Source organism: Trachypithecus francoisi, unplaced genomic scaffold (assembly GCF_009764315.1).
Source record: "Trachypithecus francoisi isolate TF-2019V2 unplaced genomic scaffold, Tfra_2.0 Lachesis_group4, whole genome shotgun sequence".
Lineage (NCBI taxonomy): Eukaryota > Metazoa > Chordata > Mammalia > Primates > Cercopithecidae > Trachypithecus > Trachypithecus francoisi.
In genome coordinates, this window is record NW_022681469.1 from 57,701,982 (window position 1) to 57,724,667 (window position 22,686).

At 39.8% G+C, this 22,686-nt stretch overlaps 1 protein-coding gene across 10 annotated transcripts in view; it reads left to right on the top strand.

The window, feature by feature from the left end:
- The window catches only part of PHTF2 (putative homeodomain transcription factor 2), a 159,468-nt gene that overhangs the window by 68,595 nt on the left and 68,187 nt on the right, over positions 1–22,686 (top strand). Inside the window, exon 1 of one of the 10 annotated variants that reach the window (XM_033194926.1) lies at positions 12,944–13,023. The exons of the other annotated variants lie outside the window; for them this stretch is intronic. The gene's annotated coding sequence lies outside the window, so the exon portion shown is untranslated. Of the gene's footprint in view, positions 1–12,943; positions 13,024–22,686 lie in introns of those variants that run through there. 10 annotated transcript variants of the gene reach the window in all.

A 22,686-nucleotide genomic window follows, 5' to 3' on the forward strand; every position in this document is an offset into this window, starting at 1 on the left:
TAAAAACAAATTTCAGCAAGTCAAAGAATGGATATACCTGAAATGGGTAGTATGTTTACTTAATTCTCATCTCAACAAGTAGTTTGAAACGGTTTCTGCCACTAAGAATAGCAATTTCCACATTGCTATTATTTTGAGAAAAGACAAATCAGATTTATCCTAGGAAGGTAGCATTATATAATGGAAAGCCTGTGGGCTTTTATGCTTTGCAGGTGGAATCCAACTTCTGTGTTTTAAAAACTCTCTGACCTTGGGCTAACATCTCTGAGACTCAGTTTCCTCATGTTTAAAAGGGGAGTGATAATGTTAACTTTTAAATGATTTTTGAGAAAGCTCTAGCACAGTATCTGAGAAATTTTAAAATAAATACTCCCTTTCATTTTGACTTGAACAATTTGAATTCGTACCACACATAAATATAGATCCTATTTGTAGTTTATTAATCTTAGTGACTTAAAAATCAAGCAGGAAAAAAACAAAAACAAAAAAACAAAAAAGATCTTTGGAATAGAACATCCTGTCTTTCAGTCTGGTTCTGTCATTGGTTGTCTTTTGACTTTGAGCAAGTTATTGAAGGTCTTTACATCTGTTTCATTTTTTATTTTTTAAATTTTTAATTGATACATAATTATATATCTTATGGGATACATGTAATATTTTGATACTTACATAGAATGGGTAATGATTAGATCAGGGTAATTAGGATATCCATTACCTCAAACATTTATCATTTCTTTATGTTGGGAACACTTTAAAACTACTCTTCCTGCTATTTTGAAATATATAATAAATTATTGTTACCCTCCTGTGCTATATCAAACACTAGAACTTATTCCTTCTATGTGTGTTTCGCACCCATTAACCAACCTTTCTTTATCCTCCTCACTTCCCAGTGTCCTGTACTACTGTCTACCTCCATGAGATCAATTTTTATAGCTCCCATATATGAAAACATAGCAATCAATATTTGTCTTTCTGTGACTGGCTTATTTCATTTAACATAATGACCTTCAGTTCCATCCATGTTGCTGCAAATGGCGGGACTTCCTTCTTTAATATTGCTGGATCATATGGTAGTCAATTTTTAGTTTTTTAAGGAACCTTCATACGGTTTACCATGGTGGCTGTACTAATTTACATTCTTACCAACAGTGTATTAACATTCCTCTTTCTCTACATCTCACCAGCTTATGTTATTTTTTGTCTTTTCAATAGTAGCCATTTTAACTAGAGTGAGATGATATCTCGTCGTTTTGATTTGTATTTCCCTGATGATTAGTGTTGTTGAGTTTTTTTGTTGTTACTGTTTTGGATTTTTTTTTTTTTTCTTAACATACCTTTTGGCTACTTCTGTGTCTTCTTTTGAGAAATATCTATGGTGATATTTTACCCATATATTTGAATTGGATTATTTGGGTTTTTTTTGCTGTTGAGTTGTTTGAGTTCCTTATATATTCTGGTTATTAATCCTTTGTTGGATAGGTAGTTTGTGAATATTTTCTCCCATTCTGCAGGTTGTCTCTTTACTCTCTTGTTTTCTTTGCTGCGCAGAAGCTTTTTAGTTTCATATAATTCCATTTGTCTATTTTTGCTTTTGTTGCCTGTGCTTTTGGGGTCTTACCCCAAAATTATTCTTTGCCTAGATCAGTGTCCTGAAGTGTTTCTCCAGTGTTTTCTTCTAGCAGTTTAATAGTTTTAGGTCTTGCGATTTTATTTATTTATTTATTTATTTTTGAGATGGAGTCTTGCTCTGTCGCCCAGGCTGGAGTGCAGTGGTGCGATCTTGGCTCACTGCAAGCTCTGCCTCCCGGGTTCACGCCATTCTCCTGCCTCAGCCTCCCGAGTACCTGGGACTACAGGCGCCTGCCACCATGCCTGGCTAATTTTTTGTATTTTTTTAGTAGAGACGGTGTTTCATCGTGTTATCCAGGATGGTCTCGATCTCCTGACCTCGTGATACGCCCGCCTCAGCCTCCCAAAGTGCTGGGATTACAGGTGTGAGCCACTGCGCCTGGCCTAGGTCTTACTTTTAAATCTTTAATCCATTTTTATTTTATTTTTTGTATGTTGTATTAGTCAGGGTTCTCTAGAGGGACAGAATTAATGAAAAAAAATTATATATTATATATATATGAGTTTATTAAGTGTTAACTCACACTATCACAAGGTCTCACAATAGGCCATCTGCCGGCTGAGGAGAAAGGAGAGCCAATCCAAGTTCTAAAACTGAAGAACTTGGAATCCGCTGTTCCAGTGCAAGAAGCATCCAACACAGGAGAAAGATATAGGCTGGGAGGCTAGGCCAGGCCAGTCTCACTTGTCACATTTTTCTGCCTGCTTATATTCTAGCCATACTGGCAGCTGATTAGATTTTGCTCACCTAGATTAAGGGTGGGTCTGCTTTTCCCAGCCCACTGACTCAAATGTTAATCTCCTTTGGCAACACCCTCACAGGCACACCCAGCATCAATACTTTTTATCCTTCAATCCAGTCAAGTTGACACTCAGTATTAAGCATCACAAGCCCACCCCTTGTCAAATTGAACCCATACACATCTCCTGAGATCATATATAATCTTCAGATAAAGACAATAATAAGCCTAACATAATACAACTATCCTTTGTACAACCAGAAATGCACCAATCCCCATTCCAAATAATATTACGTGAGGTTAACAATACTTAAATGCTGATGTGAAGTCAATAAATCTTATGTCACATGATAAAGGAGAAAAGAAATAAAAATGAAGTTATTTTCTTAGTACAAGTGTATACATGCACACACATTTTTAACAGAAGAAGGAGGAAACACTCATCAGAGTTACAGTCCTTGTTTCTGCAGCTGATCATGTGGTTGTAGCTGGTATTGATGACTACCTTCTTCTACTACCCATTCTGTATTCCCTTGGCCTTCAGCAAGCACCTCAGCAAGTCATGGTTTTTTCCCTGGTGGAGTGACCCAAACCTTCATTCCTGACTAGTCTGGGTCATTTGTAGTCCTGTGTGAACTGGACTGTTGTAGTTTCCCATTGACCTTAATCACAGGGCATGGTAATACTAAGAGACGCCCTAATGGATCTCATGTATTCTGTGCATACTCTTCCTTACCTCCGTTGTGGAGTAGTAGACTGATTTCATCTTGATAGTCTGGGCCAATCACTGTAACTCCTTTCTTAGCCTGTTGACTTAAAGGTAGGAGGAGCCCAAAGTGTCCAGGTGGCAATCTTAACTTCAGTTTAATGGAGTTGTTGTGTCTCCTAGTGGCAGTGTTCCTCTTTCTGGAACTGAGACCTCCAGACCAGCAGAACGTAATGTCTCAGGAACAGAAAGCAAAAGTTTTACTAGTGGATCATTAGGGGTGATGGTGAGTGGTACTACTTCCACTTCTACCCCTTGATTCCTGAACCTGTGAATCCTGGCTATGGGAGAAACAGTAACGTATATTGTACGCTGATTCAGAGCATACACTTTGCCCCAGCCCTGCAAAGTATTGTCACCTAGTTGCCGTTGTAATTGTGACTTTTTTTTTTTTTTTTTTTGAGATGGAGTCTTGCTCTGCCGCCCAGGCTGGAGTGCAGTGGCCGGATCTCAGCTCACTGCAAGCTCCGCCTCCCGGGTTCACGCCATTCTCCTGTCTCAGCCTCCCGAGCAGCTGGGACTACAGGCGCCCGCCTCGTCGCCCGGCTAGTTTTTTGCATTCTTTAGTAGAGACGGGGTTTCACCGTATTAGCGAGGATGGTCTCGATCTCCTGACCTCGTGATCCACCCGTCTCGGCCTCCCAAAGTGCTGGGATTACAGGCTTGAGCCACCGCGCCCGGCCTAATTGTGACTTTAAAAGCGCATTCCACTGTTCTGTCAATCCAGCTGCTTCAGGATGATGGGGAGCATGGTAAGACCTGTGAATTCCATAAGCATGAGCCCACTGCCACACTTCTTTAGCTGTAAAGTAAGTGTGTTGGTCAAAGGCAATGCTGTGTGGAATACCATGATGTTGGATAAGGCGTTCCATGAGTCCACGATGGTAGTCTTGGCAGAAGATTGCATGCAGGTTAGGTAAACCCATATCTGGAGTAAGGGTTTATTCCAGTGAGGACAAACCTCTGGCCTTTCCATGATGCAAAAGGTTCAATATAATCAGTCTGCCACCAGGTAACTGGCTGATCACCCCGAGGAATGGTGCCATACGGAGGACTCAGTACTGGTGTCTGCTGCTGGCAAATTGGGCACCCAGCAGTGGCTGCAGCCAAGTCAGCCTTGGTGAGTGGAAGTCCATGTTGCTGAGCCCATATGTAACCTCCATCCCTGCCACTTTGTTCATGGGCCCATTGGGCAATGACAGGGGTGGCTGGGGGAAGAGGCTGAGTGGTATCATTCTGTCCACTTGATTGTTAAAATCCTGCTCTGCTGAGGTCACCCACTGGTAAGCACTCACATGGGATACAAATACCTTCACAGTTTTTGACCACTCAGAGAGGTCCATCTACATACCTCTTCCCCAGATTTCTTTGTCACCAGTTTTCCAATCATGCTTCTTCCAAGTCCCTGACCATCCAGCCAAACCATTTGTCACAGCCCATGAATCAGTATATAATTGCACCTGGACATTTCTCCTTCCATGCAAAGTTCACAACCCCAGGTACACTGCTAGAAGTTCTGCCCACTGGGAAACTATCTGTGAACCAGGCCCTAGTCTTCTTTTTCTCTGTCGGCTGATCATAGGGAACTCCCCATGAGGCCATCGCTGCAGGCTGAGGGAGAGAAGGCAGGCTGGCAGGAGTGGAGACCGTGGGCATTTGAGGCACATCCTCATGTAACTTATTGTGCATTCAGGACCTGTTCGAGCCCAATCACATATATACCACTTCCATCTGATGATGGAATGCTGCTGTGCATGACCCATGTTATAGCTAGATGGGTTAGAAAGCACCCATTTCACAATAGGCAGTTCAGGTTGCATGGTGACTTGATGACCCGTAGTCAAACGTACAGTTTTTACCAAAGCCCAGTAACAGACCAAGAGCTTTCTCTCAAAAAGAGGGTAGTTACCTGCAGAAGATGGCAGGGTCTTGCCTCCACTGTAGTTCACCTATGGGGACCTGCCAAAGGCTCCAAACAGCATCCCTATCTGCCATTCACACCTCAAGCATCATTGGATTGGCTGGGTCATATGGCCCAGGTGGCAGAGCAGCTTGCATAGCAGCCTGGACCTGATTCAGAGCCTTTTCCTGTTCAGGACCCCACTCAAAACTGGCAGCCGTTCAGGTCATGTGATAAATGGGCTGGAGTAGCACACTCACATGAGGAATGTGTTGCCTCCAAATTCCAAATAGGCCCACTAGGCGATGGGCCTCTTTCTTGGTTGTAGGAGGGGCCAAATGCAGCAACTTACCTTCACCTTAGAAGAAATATCTCAACAGGTCCCACACCACTGGACCCCTAAAAGTTTTTCTGAGGTAGAAGGTCCCTGTATTTAGTCGGATTTATTTCCCATCCTCTGGCACACAAATGTCTTACCAATAAGTCCAGTGTGTTTGCTACTTCTTGCTCACTGAGTCCAATCGACATAATGTCATCAATGTAATGGACCAGTGTGGTATCTTGCGGAAGCACAAAGTGATCAAGGTCTCTCCGAATAAGATTATGACGCAAAGCTGGAGAGTTGATATACCCCTGAGGTAGGACAATAAATTGCTTGCTGGCCTTGCCAGCTGAAGGCAGATTGCTTCTGGTGGGCCTTATGGACAGGAATGGAGAAAAAGGCATTTGCCAAGTCCATGGCTGCATACCAGGTACCAGGAGATGAGTTAATTTACTCAAGCAATGAAACCACATCTGGTACAGCAGCTGCAGTTGGAGTTACCAGTTGGTTAAGCTCATGGTAATCCACTGACATTCTCCAACATCCATCTGTCTTCTGCACAAGCCAAATGGAAGAGTTGAATGGGAATGTGGTGGGAATTACCACCCCTTTGTCTTTCAAGTCCTTGATGGTGGCACTAATCTGCGCAGTTTCCCTCTAGGGATGCGATATTGGTTTTGATTACTGTTTTTCTAGGTAGAGGCAGCTCTAATGGCTTCCATTTGGCCTTTCCCACCACAATAACCCTCACCCACCTGGTCAGGGAGCCATTGTGGGGGTTCTGCCAGCTGCTAAGTATGTCTGTGCCAATTATGCATTCTGGTACTGGAGAAATGACCATAGGGATGAGTCCATGGACCCACTGGACCCACCGTAAGTCAGATCTGAGCCAAAACTCCGTTAATTACCCAACCACTTTAAGTCCCTACCTTAACAATGACATTTTGGGTCCCCTAGAATCAATGTCAACTCAGAGCCAGGGTCCAGTAGTCCCTGAAATGTCTGATCATTTTCCTTTCCCTAGTGAACAGTTACCCTGGTAAAAGGCCAGAGGTCTCCTTGCGGAAGGATGGGAGAAAGATTCACTGCATAAATTATCGGTAGTGTAATGGGGCCCTTCCTTAAGGGGACCCGGCCTCCCCTTCATTCAAGGGGTTCTGGGTCTGTAAAAACAGCTCAAGTCTGGAAATTGATTGAGGGGCCATGATTCTCTGTTTTTATAATTCAAATTAGTCTTTTGTCCATTTGACCTAGAAGTTTTCTGCTTGTATAAATTAAGCAGAAATGAAGTAGGCTTCCTATCAGTTTTACTTCTAGGAACACTGATTGATTAGCCAATGCCAGAGCTCTACATGAGTCAGACATTTCTGATTGCCACTTTGTCTCTGCTACCCATTATGGTAGCCACACCCTCCTTGCCTTTGAGGGTTGATTGCTGCCACTTGGCCCCTGCCACCTGGGATCCAGTTATTCCCATTGTAATTTAAATTTTGTAGTTGAGAGACTGCACTTCCCACTGTTAGATCTGACGTACCCAGAAGAGCATTACAAGGCTCTTCAGAGATGCAGGTGCTGCCCTCACAAATCTGTTTCACAAGGCATTGGTCAAGGGTACCTCTTCTGGACTCTCCCAGCTGGGGAGGTCAGTAGGTCTAAAGTGACAAATTCACTCCACCAGCCCAATCTCCCTAAACCTTTAGATCCTTTCCTCTACATTAAACCAAGGGAGATCAGACATTTCCAGCTCACTCAGAGTGGGCCATCTTTTAATCCATATCTCAGCAAAACAAGCAAATAAGCTATTAGAACCTTTTTTTTTTTTTTTTTTGGAGACAGAGTCTTGCTCTGTCACTAGGCTGGAATGCAGTGGTGTGATCTCAGCTTACTGCAACCTCCACCTCCCGGGTTCAAGCGAGTCCCCTGCCTCAGCCTCCAAGTAGCTGGGATTACAGGCATGTGCCACCACGCCTGGCTAATTTTAGTAGAGACGGGGTTTCACTATGTTGGCCAAGATGGTCTCGATCTCCTGACCTTGTGATCCCCCCACCTCGGGCTCCCAAAATGCTGGGATTACAGGCGTGAGCTACCACGCCCGGCCTAGAACCTTTTTTAACTCCCGGAGCTGCAGCGTTAAATGCAGAGTCCCTATTTAGTGAGCCCAAATCCATAAATTCAGCCTGATCCAAGTCTTTGTTCCTTCCATCATTATCCCACACCCTTAATATCCATTCCCATGCCTGTTCTGCAGATTTCTATTTATATAAATTAGAAAACTCAAGCAGATCTTTTTGAGTGTAGCGCATGTCCTCATGGGTCATACTCTCAACCCCATCTCTAGGGGCCCGCTGGGACTTTAGTTATGCGTCTAGAAGCAAACAGGGGTTTGAGTGGTGGCACCTGAGGAGAATCAATGTTATCTTGCCTCAAAGCTGCCTCAGGTAGCACAAGGTTTATCTCTTCAGACAAAGGTGGAAAGGCTAATGGCAGCATGGGTCGGGGAGGGGATATTGCCACTACTGGGGATGGGGAAGCCGTTTCTTCTGGCAAAAAAAGGTTCATCAGAATTTACAAACTCAGTGTCCTGCCTCATCAGGGTACTCCCACATGTCCCCATTCCACGTTTCAGGGTTGCATTCTTTTCCATCAAAGCACTCACTTTAACAGTAGACACCTGGTGATGCTGTGCATGCAGCTTTCGTTGAAGGTCAGCCACTTGCGTGATAAGAACTTGTGTCTGGTTTTCCACAATTTCAGCTATTTCTGTAGAGGAGATAAGATTCTCACTCAGGGCAGTCTTAGCAGATTTGAGGCTCAGTATCTGCTTCTGAAGCCAGGAGATAGAATCCCTGAGTTCATAATTTTCTTTCATCACTTTGTCCACTGAACTTAGGAGCAACCAACCAGTTTCATTATGTTCCTTGGTTCTCCACATATGGTCAAAGGTATTGTGTTGAGTCACTAAACTCCTTGCCTCTCACAAGTGATGAATCAGAAGTGTCAAATGCATTTATTTTGCGTAACTCTCCAAACAAACATCACGCCAAGGACTAACAGTGTTCTCCATACTATTAGAAGTAGAGTCCTTAGCATTTTTGGGTCTAATCATATTAAGCAGCCAACTCCAGAAACCCCAAAACCAACAAAAGAACTCCATCCTTAATATTCTGTTCCTCTAGAACCACTCCTGGTACCAAAATCTGTCAAAGTTCTCTAGAGGGGCAGAACTAATGGAATAACTATATATATAAAGGGGAGTTTATTAAGTATTAACTCACATGATTACAAGGTCTCACAATAGGCCATCTGCCGGCTGAGGAGAAAGGAGAGCCAATCCAAGTTCTAAAACTGAAGAACTTGGAATCTGCTGTTCAAGGGCAGGAAGCATCTGGCACAGGAGAAAGATATAGGCTGGGAAGCTAGGCCAGTCTCTCTATTCATGTTTTTCTGCCTGCTTATATTCTAGCCAGACTGGCAGCTGATTAGATTGTGCCCACCCAGATTAAAGGTGGGTCAGCCTTTCCCAGCCCACTGACTCAAATGTTAATCTCCTTTGGCAACACCCTCATAGACACACCCAGGATCAATACTTTGTATCCTTCAGTCCAGTCAAGTTGACACTCAGTATTAACCATTACATATGTGGTAAAATAGAGGGGTCTAGTTTCATTCTTCTGTATATGGATATCAGTTTTCCCAGCACCATTTATTGAAGAGACTGTCTTTTCCCCAATGAATGTTCTTGGTGCCTTTGTCAAAAATCAGATGGTTATAAGTATGTGGATTTATTTCAGAGTTCTCTATTCTGTTCCATTGGTCTCTGTGTCTATTTTATGCCAAGCCCATGGTCTTTTGGTTACTATAGGTTTGTAATATATTTTGAAATCAGGTGGTGTGCTGCCTTCAGCTTTGTTCTTTTTGCTTCCAGTCACTTTGGCTATTCTTTTTCTGATATTATGTGGTGCCGTATGAATTGTAGGATTGCTTTTTTCTGTTTCTGTGTAGGTGTTGCGTTGACTCTGTAGATTATCTTTGGTAGGATGGTCATTTTTACAATATTCTCCTAGTCCATGAGTGTGGGATGTCTTCATTTTTTTGTGACCTCTGATTTCTTTCATCAGTGTTTTGTAGTTTTCTTACATAGATCTTTCACCTCCTTGGTTAGATTTATTCCTAGGTTTTTAAAAAAATAGTTTAATTAAAAAAAAAACTATTCCTGTGTGTGTGTGTTTTAAAGAAAACAGCCATCTTCTTTAAAATTGGAATAACTCTGTCTACTTCCAGGATTGTTATAAGGATTAAACAACATTGTTTAAGTAAAGTAGTTGGCCCAGAGCCTCCTATATCATGGTTGTTATATTTGTTGGCTAATAACAACAGGTAATGTTTGTTTGTTTGTTTGTTTATTTATTTCATTTATTTATTTTTTGAGACGGAGTCTCACTCTGTTGCCCAGGCTGGAGTGCAGTGGCACCATCTTGGCTCACTGCAAGCTCCGCCTCCTGGGTTCACGCCATTCTCCTGCCTCAGCCTCCCGAGTAGTTGGGATTACAGGCGCCCACCACCATGCTTGGCTAATTTTTTGTATTTTTAGTAGAGACAGGGCTTCAGCACATTATCAGCACATTAGCCAGGATGGTCTTGATCTCCTGACCTCATGATCCACCTGCCTCGGCCTCCCAAAGTGCTGGGATTACAGGCATGAGAAACCATGCCAAGCCAATAAAAGGTAATATTTGTTGAACACTTCATGTGTGCCACACAATGTCTGAAAGTACTTTACATACATTTCATCATCACAAAAACCCTATTAAATACATATTACTGCCATTATCCTGATTTTATAACCGAGGCCATTACAGTTTAGAGAAGTCTACTAGTTTTCTTAAGGTCACACAATGCCTGTGTGCTTGAGCCAGAATTCAGATCTAGTTGGTCTGGGCCATAGTATCTGCACTCTTTACTTAACAGTGATTTCACTCCCCACTGAACAACCAAATCTCCCCTATTTCTTTTACTTTTTTCTTACCTGGCTTTGGGTTCTTAGGTGGTTGAGAGAAGTGGCATTAAATGTGTTGTCTGTGTCTCATTCCCTGCCTGGACTGCCATCAAGGACCAGCAAATGCTCAATAAGTGGTAGCAGCAGTTACTGATTATTAATACAACTATCACTTTAACTTAAGTGTTTTTATTCTGTTAGAAGTCTTGTACATTTACTGACTAGGTTGATTTTGGTCAGTGTTATTTAACTGAGTAAATTCAATTTTTATAAATGCATCTGTGGCCAAGAGAATTAGAACCAGTGTTGATTAATGTCTTAGATTAGGTGGGAAGATGAAGTTCATGTCTTCTGGAGTTTTTTTCTCTTTTAAGTTTCATATGTAAAATATGAGCAACACTGTTGTTAGTGGTAAAATGAAGATAATGTTTATATCCCATCTTTCACTGTGTTTCTTTGATTTAGAAGCTAAAAAAGTCAGCTGGGCTTAGTGGCTTACATCTGTAATCCCAGCACTTTGGGAGGACAAAGAGGGAGGATCACTTGTGCCCAGGAGTTCAAGACCAGCCTGGGCAACAAAGTGAGACCCTGTCTCTACTAAATAAATAAATAAATAAAATAAAGTAAATTATCCAGGCATGGTAGTACACGCCTGCAGTCACAGCTACTCAGGAGGCTGAGATGGGAGAATCACTGTGATTGTACCACTGCATAATTTAATAATTTATTTTAAATAATTTTCAATGATTTCCATTCTATAATAATTCAGATAACACTTATCAAAAATTCCAAATAATTATGAATTGAGTAATGTTAAATTTTATGGATTTGGCTCTAAAAGCTTTAACACTTGGGAATTATTGTTATAGGTTTGTTAAATAGAACTTGGGTATTTACCCTTAAGTATTTTCACCCTCTATTTGATTTAAATAAGATATATTTGAATTATTTTCCCATGATTAATAGAAGTCAGTAATGATCTTTTCTTTTTCTTTTTCTTTTTCTTTTTCTTTTTCTTTTTTTTTTTTTTTTTTTGAGACAGTCTCGCTCTGTTGCCCAGGCTGGAGTGCAGTGACACAGTCTTGGCTCACTGCAACCTCCACCTCCTAGGTTCAAATGATTCTTCTGCCTCAGCCTCCTGCGTAGTTGCACTATGCCACCATGCCCAGCTAATTTTTGTATTTTCAGTAGAGACAGGATTTCACTATGTTGGTCAGGCTGGTCTTGAACTCCTGACCTCGTGGTCCCCACTCTCGGCCTCCCAAAGTGCTGGGATTACAGGCGTGAGCCACCACGCCCAGCCAATGATGATCTTTTCTTTCCTCACTAGCACGGTCTTCACAATTCATCATCCAAGGTTGAAAGCAGAGGTTAAATTATCTTTGCTAAAATTACTTTTTGGGAAAGGTTATTAATCACATAGTCGCTTGATAAATAAATCCACTCAGAATGTACTGCCATGTACCAGAAAGTTGGAAAATAAACAGTCTTCATAAATTATGCAGAATGGTATTGGTTTGCATGCATTAACAGCAATGTTCTCATTAAACTTGGGCCAGGAAAAAACACCACCGTGTTCTGCTTCTACTTTTCATCACATGTGTAAATTATGCCAACATCAGCCAGCTAAGACGTGGGAAGGAAAGGAAACCAAGGCTGTGTAGGGCCCCTTAGCAGCAGAATTTCTAGAAACTTCTCTCTTGGGATCTGTAGTTAATGTTAATTTTATTCCTCTGTATTAGCTGTCTGTCTCTGTTTCTCCTACTCATGTGATGTCTGGAATGGAAAGTCTGGCTCCACTTGAGTTGTGTGTCTGGCTTTGGGTCACTGTTGGGGGAAGGGGATGTGCAGAATAAAATAACACAGACGTGGAGGTTGGGAGTCTCTGTCAGAGTATAGCAAGACTTCAGTACTTTACGCTTAGTGACGTAGTTGCCCAATTAATTCATCTTGCCTAGTGCCCGGAAAAACCAAGGCACTGAGAACAGCAGGTTTTTGCAGCCAAGAGTTGAAAAATCACAGAGCCAGGCAAGCAGAAAAGAGAGTTTATTATTATTCAAATTGGTCTGTGAAATTTTGGAGACTGGGTTTTGTTTTGTTTTTGTTTTTATTTTTTGGATTTTTTAGGATAATTTGGCAAGCAGTGGGCTAGGGAATAGGAAATGCTGATTGGTTGGATCAGGGATGAAATCATAGGTTGTTAAAGCTGTCTTCTTGCACTGTCAGTCCCTGGTTGGGATTACAAGACCAGTTGAGCCATTTTATGGGTCTGGGTGGCGCCAGCTGGTCCATCAGAATGCAGGGTCCAAAAAATACCTCAAACACCAATCTGAGGTTTTACAATAGTGATGTTATCTGTAGGAGCAACTGGAGAGGTTATGAATCTTGTGACCTCTGGCTACATGACTCCGGGGCCATAATTTCTAGTCTCGTGGCTAATTTGTTAGTTTCACAAAGGTGGTTTCAAAGGAGGGGGTAGTTTTGGGAAGGGCTATTATCATCCTTCCTTTAAACTATAAACTAAATTCCTCCCAAAGTTAGCTTGGTTGCTCCCAGGAATGAACAAGCACAGCTTGGAGGTTAAAAGCAAGATGGAGTCAGATGTCAGATTTCTCCTACTGTCATAATTTTGCAAAGCAGTTTCAGTGATTGATTTACTGATTTTACGTAAGTATAATGAGAGATGGGTATTGAATCAACTAGACGTGTTTTTAATCCCTAAATTAAAGATTTAGTTCTTTAAGTGTTAAAAAGGGTGGCTTGGCATTTGAGGGTTATTGAGGGACTCCTGAAGTGACACTGTATCTAGATATATCTAACTAGGTAGGTGGATCTATGGAGTTCATCTGGCCAAACGGCCTTTTTTCAAACCTGCTTTTATTCTATGATGCCGTGGTTCATAGTAGCAATGCAGTCCCAGGTACTTAAGCCCGAAACTGTCATCTTTATTTCTTTCTCATGCATCCATATCCAGTGAGTTTCCTATTCTTGTACATTTTGTCTTACAGACATTGGTCCTTTCAGACCATCTCTCAGTGGCACACAATAGTACTTACTTGATTCTGCTTTGAATTTGACTTTTTGAATATTTTTTCCTTGTATTTATAACTTCTTAGAAGCAGATTCTACTGTAATCATAGTGTTACTAGCGTTGAGGGCTAATCTTTTTAATATTTTTTGAGGACTGAAGGACAATAGTTGGGGAGGAGTCAGATGAGACGGTCCATGGTTGCTGCTGCTGCTTCTCATATGGCCAACCCCTCATGGCTGCAGAGGCCAAAATAACTCATGATGACCTTCTCTCCTTGGCTTCTTCCAGAACTTGGAATTCTCCCAGCTCTACCACAAAGCTGTTTGCTGAGCTCCCTTTCTTCCATTCCCTCCCTTTCCTGTATGAACCAATTGAATTATTTCCACCACCACCTAATGCAATTTAAGTTACTCTTCTGTCACACAGATGGAATGATTTTGTTTTCCTGGGTAATTGACACATTTTCGCATTTTGGCTCTTTAACTCATTTTTTTCCCTGATGTTCAAAAATGGATGGATAATTGACATAGTCAATTGTTTATCATCTATCTGCCCTTTTATACTACTAAAATTTCTGATGGTTTTGTTGTTAAAATATCTCTTTAGCTGAAAGTTTCTCTTATGTATCTTATAGGAAAAACCAAATTTATTTTCATAAATTGATTTTGAGCAGTGGCAGTTGCTTTCTTAATAACTTGCCCCCTTCTACTCACAGTACTTTTCCGTGAGAAATGTGTACAAAAGCATCTAGCCTAACACCTAACACTTGATTGTTAGTTGAGGGTATTAGCTCCCTTTTCCTCTTGATTTGTAAAATACTGGTTTTTATTATAAATATTAAAGTGATACATATTTATCATAGGAAAAGTGGAAAATGCAGGTTAAGTATAATAAAAGTTAAAATCACACAGTTGCTCTACTGTTGACATTGTGACTTTTCCCCAACAATATTAACATCGTATTTTTTATTTTCCTGTTTTCATGTAACATTACCAAAAGTATGTTCTCACATTACTAAATATCCTTTAAAAACATAATTTTATGACCATAACATTTTATTCTCTGAGTATGCCATAATGTATTTATTAAGCCATTTTCTTATTTACAAATAGCTTCGGAAGTTGTCAGACTAATCTTTTGTTTCTTTAGGAGCATTTTAGAGATAGAGATTTCTCAGTAACTCAGTAAATAGGAACATTCTCAGGCTCTTGAGATATCAGTCCCCACATATAAAATCATTCTCCCATCTTAGCTGCCATCCCATCCTGTATGTAGATATCCTCTTCATCTCTCTCAAGATCTTTATTCTAGACCTTCTTTGTTTTTCTTGGGCTCCAACACCTCACACCAAGATATCTTATAAGTGGATGTCCTCCTTACCCTGCTTGAGCTTCTGTACCCTGTGCTGGGTCACCCCCACATGTGGTCATCCTTCTTGCTCTCCTTAGGCTCTGACTCTCCTCACCCCCACAAAGTCCTCCTTCACATCCCAGTTGGATTGATACCCCATGCTTTGCTACACCCATGCATCAGGCTCTCTCCACTGTAGCTCTGGCACCCTGCTTTAGGCCCCCATGGTTCTGCCCCATCTAATGGCTTTAGTGCTGAATTGTTTAGGAGAAGCAGAGGGAAAAGAGAAAGGAAGCTATAAAGATTAAATGAGGAAACTTGCAAGTGCATAGTGTCATGCCTGGCATACTGTAGGTGTTTGGTGGTAGAGTATGTGTGGATATTTAAATTCTACTCCTGATCCTGGACTTTTGAACCTTGGTGGTAAAAGGAAAAATACAAACATAACCTACTTGACTGCTTCTAATACCAACTCGGCTGCATATGCTGTATCTGGTATCCCTCCAATCACTGTCTCTAGTGGACAATATATTCTGTCTCTCCAAGTGGTTGTTTTTTACCTTTTTTATTGTCCCCATTCCCCAAACTCCCCAACTTCCAAATCTCATCTAATGACTGCCTACTGTTTAAACGAGATTAAGTTTACTGACATTAACGTATTTAACTGCCATGACCACTTCAAAATATTTCAGTATTTTTAGCCCTCCTTGCTTTACCTTCTTTCTTGAAACTCTTTCCTCGTTTAGCTTTTATTAGTATATTGTCCTAGTCCTCTTCCTACCTATCCAATTTTTGTAAGTCTCATTACCTGCTTTTGATTCTTCTCCCCTCCATATATATGTTTATCCTTCTTAATATTTTGTTCTTGGTCTCCTTAATATATTCAATTTCCTTAGGTGATCAAATTGACCAGATAACATCCAAACACCCAATTTATGCTGCTGAGGTCCAGATTTGGTACCTTCCCAACTCTCCTGATCTCTAGCCATAATCCTTGGCTGTCTTAGGCTCCAATGGTGGGTTTTTTTTGTTTTGTTTTATTTTGTTTTTTTTACTTCTTTTTTCTTTTTTTGTAGAGACAGGCTTTCGCCATGTTGCCCAGGTTGGTCTTGAACTCCTAGACTCAAACCCTGCCCACCTCAGCCTCCCAAAGTGCTGGGATTATAGGTGTGAGCCACTGTACCTGGCCAAATGGCCTTTTTTCAAACCTGCTTTTATTCCAGGATGTCATGGTTAATAGTAGCAGTGCAGTCCCAGGTACTTAAGCCAGAAACTGTCGTCTTTATTTCTTTCTCATGCATCCATATCCAGTGAGTTTCCTATTCTTGTACATTTTATTTTACAAACATTGGTCCTTTCAGACCATCTTTCAGTGGTGTGCAACAGTACTTACTTGATTCTGCTTTGAATTATGACTCTGTGAATATTTTTTTCTTTAGATTTATAACTTCTGAGAGGTAGATTCTACCATAATCATTTCTCTTCATTGAAATAAAGAATACCTTCAAGACGTTTTTCTAAACTTGAGTCAGTGTTTTACTATGTCATTAACTGGTTTTCCTTGGCAATAGGAGATTGATTAGGATTCGTGATTTGGTTATAGGTATGTGGTCTGTAGTATCCTTTTTTGGGGATTAATGCAGAGAATGGTGTTGTTTTAGATGATGTTGGGAATATTTTAAGTAGCTTTAGCTTTAATTCCTGATAATGAATGGGATCTTTGATAACTAGCTAGATTTTAGTATCTGCAGATAAGAATGTGTTTGGTGTTTTGATCCAAATGGCTAGATAAATATATAAATTGACAGAATTCTAGAAATCTGTTTTCTTCCTTGAAAAGTCACATTGTCCCCCAACCAAAAGATTTCAAATCTTAAAAAAAAAAATTTATTTATTTTTAAATTTGCCTTCTACTCAAGTAGCTTTACTTTTTTTGTAACACTCTTTTTTTATTATATTCCGATAATGATTGATAGAAAAACAAATAAATGATTGGTTAAAGCAAAGAGATTTGCAAGTGGTTGCAAAGCAAACTCTTTGCTTATAGTCAATAATATTTATTCCATGGTTTAGACTTCTTTTCCCAATTAGGATATCTTAAATTTGAATACTTACCCATTTAAGGTCTTCCTGAAATAACTCTAGAATTGTAGGGCAATATTTTTAATGATTGGGTTAAAGATCTTCTATGGTTTGGCCTCTCATTATGCTTTTAGAATTTTTAAAAAAGATTGATTCAGAAAAGTTAGAGATTTGGTAAAATAATTTGGTAGTTGTTATGCATTTGAAAGAGTTGCTAGCTTTGGACATTTTCTCAGACCACAGCTTTCTGTGTGACATTATTATCATCATAGCTTATATTGTGTAATTAAATGATTCATCTTCCTCATTTGATCCTCATCATTAAAGTCACCTGAGTGTCTGACGTATACAGACTTCTTTAGGGGTGTGTGTGTATGTGTGTGTAATTGTCCATTGCACATCTGTGTAATGGACAACTAGAAACACTGAACAATATGTAGATTAAAATAGGATGTAAAAAAAAAAGAATAGGGTAGTACATAAATTGAGTAGTAGTGAGAATAGTAGGTTAGAAATAAGGCCTATTAGGAGCAGTTTCAGGATTCAGAGAGATTTCTAGGTGGTTCAGGAGACAAATTTGTTTGAGAAGTAGTAGTTATGAGCCAAAAAACAGTGAAAACCTATTTGATACCCAAAGGAGAACCTATTTGAGAACTTTACTTCCGAATTAAAAGTCTTAATGTCAAAATAATTATTTTTTACTATTTCTGGATAAGATTTGTCTGAAGGTTACTCATCATTCTAATGATTTTAAGTGGCCCAGATGTCTCTTCTTTATTTTTTGTAATATGAACAGAAGTACTGAGAATAATTGTCGAATGTTCATCATGACAACATAATTTTGGGGATTATAGATAATAATTTTCTTTCATTGGTGATTAGTGTTTTATTCTCACATCCACTATTTTGTTCAGTAACTTAACTTTGTTATATCACTTAGCCCTCTCGGTTTTCTCTTTTTTATCAAATTTATAGGTAGACAATTATGGCAATGCAAACCATGTATTTTAGGTATCTTGGCAAATGTGATCTTGTCAACAAAATGATTTTGTTGACAGCTCCATTTTCGTCTGTAAACTGTAAGCAGTTATCAAAAGTATTACATGGGCAATTAATTGGGAAAAAGACTTTTATCTGCACACCCCTGTTTTGGCTTTCTTCATTTCACTCTCAGTGCCTTTGTGTACTACTCATAACTTAGCTCCCACTTACAAGTGAGAACTTACGGTATTTGATGTTCCATTCCTGAGTTGACAAAGTGTGTTTTCTGACTGATAACATTTATTTTTATAAAAAGACTCAAAAAATTACCTTTGGTTGTATAGCTATTAAATCACCATTAAAATATGGAATGTTGGCTGGGGGCGCTGGTTCACCCTTGTAATAGACAACATTTATCCTGGCACATGATTGGCCTCTGATGTTTGTTGCATGGAGTTCATCTAGGAAGAAATTGGGGCTCTGTTTTCTTTTTGTATGGCATTTAGTGTTTGTGAGAATTAATAGCTTGCTTTTCAGAATTTCTTAAATGAGATTCAGAAAAAAGAAACTAAACATGGTGGTAGGAAAAATTAGGGCTTTGACATACAGTATTATGATATATCTGTTCATTAGTTAAGGAAACTAGGTGCTTTAAATATGTTTGCAAATCTGGGTCTCCTTTTGCCTTGTTTATTTTTATTTGTGAATTATTAATGTTTTATCTAAGCACTTAATCTAATTAAACTATTGATAACTACCTTTTTGAAGCAAGACACCTTTTCTTTGGCCTCTTGATACCTGAGCCACTGCTGTTCTGAATGTGATAACCTAGGGGTAATTAGATAGCCTAAGAGTAGCTTTTCAAATTGTTTTTCAAAGATACTTCTTTTCTAAAATTCCTAAGTGATACATGTTTCTCATTTCACCATCTAATTATCTAGATTTTAACATTTGTATTTTTGATACCATCATATTCATTACAAAGTTTTTCATAGGAGCCAGAGCTGACCTTGGCAGATACGTAGACAAAGGCAGTCTTTTTCTCTACCTACCAATCATCCCGTTTCTTTACCCTTTTCTTTCCCTCCCAGTTTTCCCTTCCTCCATTTCCCCCTTTCCGTCTTCTTCCCCTTTCCCATTTCATTTTGTTTGTCTCAATGTGTAGAGACTTGTAAATATATAAAATTAGAGTAATGGTAGGAGGAGGTAGATGATTCTCTATAAAGTTCCTATTCAGTGATAGTAACTTAACTAGTTACTGTGGAACATATTAGTTTCTAAGATAACTAGTTCAAATTACTTTAGAGTCCAATAGACCTGGGTTAGAATCCTGGTTTATAAAAGTAGTACATCTCCATTGTGGAGAGGGGCAGGGGAGGAAGTGATACAGTGGCTGGGCGCAGTGGCTCACGCCTGTAATCCCAGCACTTTGGGAGGCTGAGGTGGGTGGATTACTTAAGCCCAAGAGTTCAAGTTCACATAAGGAGCAACATAAGGAGCCCTCATCTCTACAAAACATAAAAAATTAGCTGAGCAAGGTGGGGCGCACCTGTGGTCCCAGGTGCTCAGGAGGCTGAGGTGGGAGGATTGATTGAGCCTGGGAGATCAAGGTTGCAGTGAGCCAAGATCATGCTACTACACTCCAGTTTGGGCGACAGAGTGAGACCCTGTCTTTAAAAAAAAAAAAAAAAAAAGTGATACAGTAACAGTGAATATAAGGCAGAAAGGAAAAGTGCTATTGTCTTTGGTATTTCTCAGAGGTAATCATTATTAATGATTTTCATGTATCCTTCTAAATATCTGCTGTATATATTTACATATATTCAATATAGCATATTAGCTGTGTTAATTTCAGCTTTTTACAGCATGTTTAACGTGTTCATTTTCCTGTTAGAAATTTTCCTGTTAGAACAGTCTTCAGTAGGTCAGAAAGCATCTAAAGAATATTAATTTAGTTGAATTTTCATCTGTTTGATATTACTAAATTCTAGTATCTCAATTCCTTTTTTTTTTTCTTTTGAATCTTATTCCTCTTACTCTTTCAGGATGCTGTTCCATAATTATTGTTGTTGTTGTTGTTGTTTTTTTAATCAGTTTTGACCTCTGTAATGGCTCAAACTTTAGATGAGAAAACATACTAGAAGTAGAGACGACAGAAAATGATATTTGGATTTTAAGACTTCAGTCTTCTCAGGGAAGTAGTAACTGGCTAGACATTCTTCCAGGAATGGTGATGGTCACAGTAGTTAGGAATTAAAGCTTGTGGGAAGAAAATCTTTAATTGACCTTGCTGTCATTAAGAGGAAAGAGTTATTGTGAGGCATTGATACAGGACTGCAGGACATGTTGCCAAAGATACAGGATGAGTTTGTAGATGACAAAGTGCTTGGTCACCTGGGACCAGGAATGGAAAAGCTGACTGTAGGTCAGCTCTGGGTATGAGTGCACCAGAGGCTTAAGGTATTCAGGGCATCTCTGGGAGTAATAACAAGAGCATTGATCAAGTTGCTTACCATAGCCAAGCACCAGAGAAAGGACTTCACATTCTCACAATGTACAAAACTATTGGCTACAGAATATAAATCAGGATTTCAGAGTCTCCTCTTATGTGATGGAACAATGTTTTTCCCTCTTTGAAACAGATCATTACTTATGAAGAATATGGTTGGATATCTATACTGTTACTTGTACATTAATTACCTTGGTATATCTCTTTCTGTGTATCTATCAACAAAACATTATTTGAGTACATTTCCTTTTAGAATGTTAAGTACTTTTTTTTTTTAAGACAGAGTTTCAATCTTGTCGCCCAGGCTGGAGTGCAATGGCGCGATCTCGGCTTACCGCAACCTCTGCCTCCCGGGTTGAAGTGATTCTCCTGCCTCAGCCTCCTGAGTAGCTGGGGTTGCAGGCGCCTGCCACCATGCCCAGCTAATTTTTTGTATGTTTAGTAGAGATGGGGTTTCACCATGTCGGCCAGGCTGATCTGAACGTCTGACCTCAAGTGATCCGCCCACCTTGGCATCTCAAAGTGCTGGGATTACAGGCATGAGCCACTGCACCCGGCCTAGAATGTTAGGCACTTTTAAAGAAATCTCTTTTCTGTGAACCTGTGGGTTATGTTGCATAGGCCCTTTTCTAAACACACAAACACCGGAGGCATTGGGGGAAGGAGAAGAAAAAGAGAACAGTTAAGAGGTACCAAAAATGTTGAAGTAGTCAAAATATTACATAGTATTTATTTCTCAATTGAAGACATACCATCTTATTAAAATTACCATTAGACAAACATTACCACTGAGCTTCTTTTAATCTTTTGTATGCCATTTTTTAAAAAGTAGTTATCTTCTTCCTGAGTTTTCTTTCACAGAGAACTATAATTGAACTTGGCCTTGCGATTTAATTTTATGTAGAAGAAATTTGTTAAAAACCACCTATCAAATTTGTGTGACTCAGTCAAGTCTGCCAAGTTGCTCTGGGCAACAGAATGAGACCCTGTCTCAAAAAATTAAAAAAATAAAATAAAAGGGATACAGTAACAATAAATATAAAGCAGAAGGGGAAAGTGCATTATTTGTGTTTAGAGGTAAAGTGGAAATGTGTGTTAATAGGAATGTCTGTTAGGGGTAAAATAGAAATGTTGGAAACTATTTTGGTATATTTGTGTGTTAGAGGTAAAATAAAAATGTTGGAAAACCTGTCCTGTTATTTTTTAACTTTGGTAGCACAGCTCTGCAAATTATTCTTGATCCATGACCCTAAGTCTTGAGAAGGTGGTTCTTCTCTTTCCTAGTCCTAAGTGTCACTTCTTTTCTTGCCCTATAATGATTGACAGTAGAATTATGTTTCATTCAGGGAAGAGCTTCACTCTAGCCACGGGGATTCTGATTTACTGTCTTGCCAGCTGGGAATAAAGTGAGACTAAAGGCCAGAAGAGATCTTTAGAATCCCTTCACTCTCACTTCTAGCATCTGGCTACCACTCTGATTTCATGAGGCCTCTGGTGTACTACACACATATCCCAAGAAACAAACAATTTCAGAGATAATTCAGTCTGAATTCATAGGTAAGGGTAATTTGTTAAAGGCATATACATTATTAAGCAAAACCCTGAACATCTCCTTCTGAGACACCTGCATTTAGGTTAACCAGCATCCCACCTGCATTTACGTTAACCAGCATCCTAACAGTTTTCTCCAAAAAAGTAGTCTGTTTGCCTAAGTAACTAAAATGTTCATTCTGGTGGAATTTTTTTTTTTTTTTTTTTTTTGAGACTCTGTCACTAGGCTAGAGTGCAGTGGTGCGATCTTGGCTCACTGCAACCTCCACCTTCCAGGTTCAAGCGTTTCCCCTGCCTCAGTCTCCTGAGTAGCTGGGACTACAGGTCTCCACTACCACGCCTGGCTTTTTTTTTTTTTTTTTGTATTTTAGTAGAGACAGGGTTTCACCATGTTGACTAGGATGGTCTCCATCTCCTGACCTCATGATCTGCCTGCCTTGGCCTCCCAAAGTGCTGAGATTACAGGCGTGAGCCACCGTGCCTAGCCTATTTGGTAGTATTTCCAAAACAAAAGAAGTCTGCTGCAAAGGAGAACTGATTCCTGCACTTACAGACATTTAATTGCTATAATTGAAAATGAAATTTATCTAGCTTAAAAAATTTAAGGCCCCGCCCCGACACCATGAGACATTCTATTAATAGTAAAAGTTGCCCTTCCTCTCACCTATCAAATCTTTGAGTAAATGTGTCTTTCCAGTAAAACAAACCATTTTATCCTGTGTCTTTTTTAATAGGAATGTCTATCAACCCACCTTTAGGATTGCATTTTGCTGTTTACAATGAACTATGTCAGCTTTCAGGAAGCATTTCCACTTTACCTACTGCT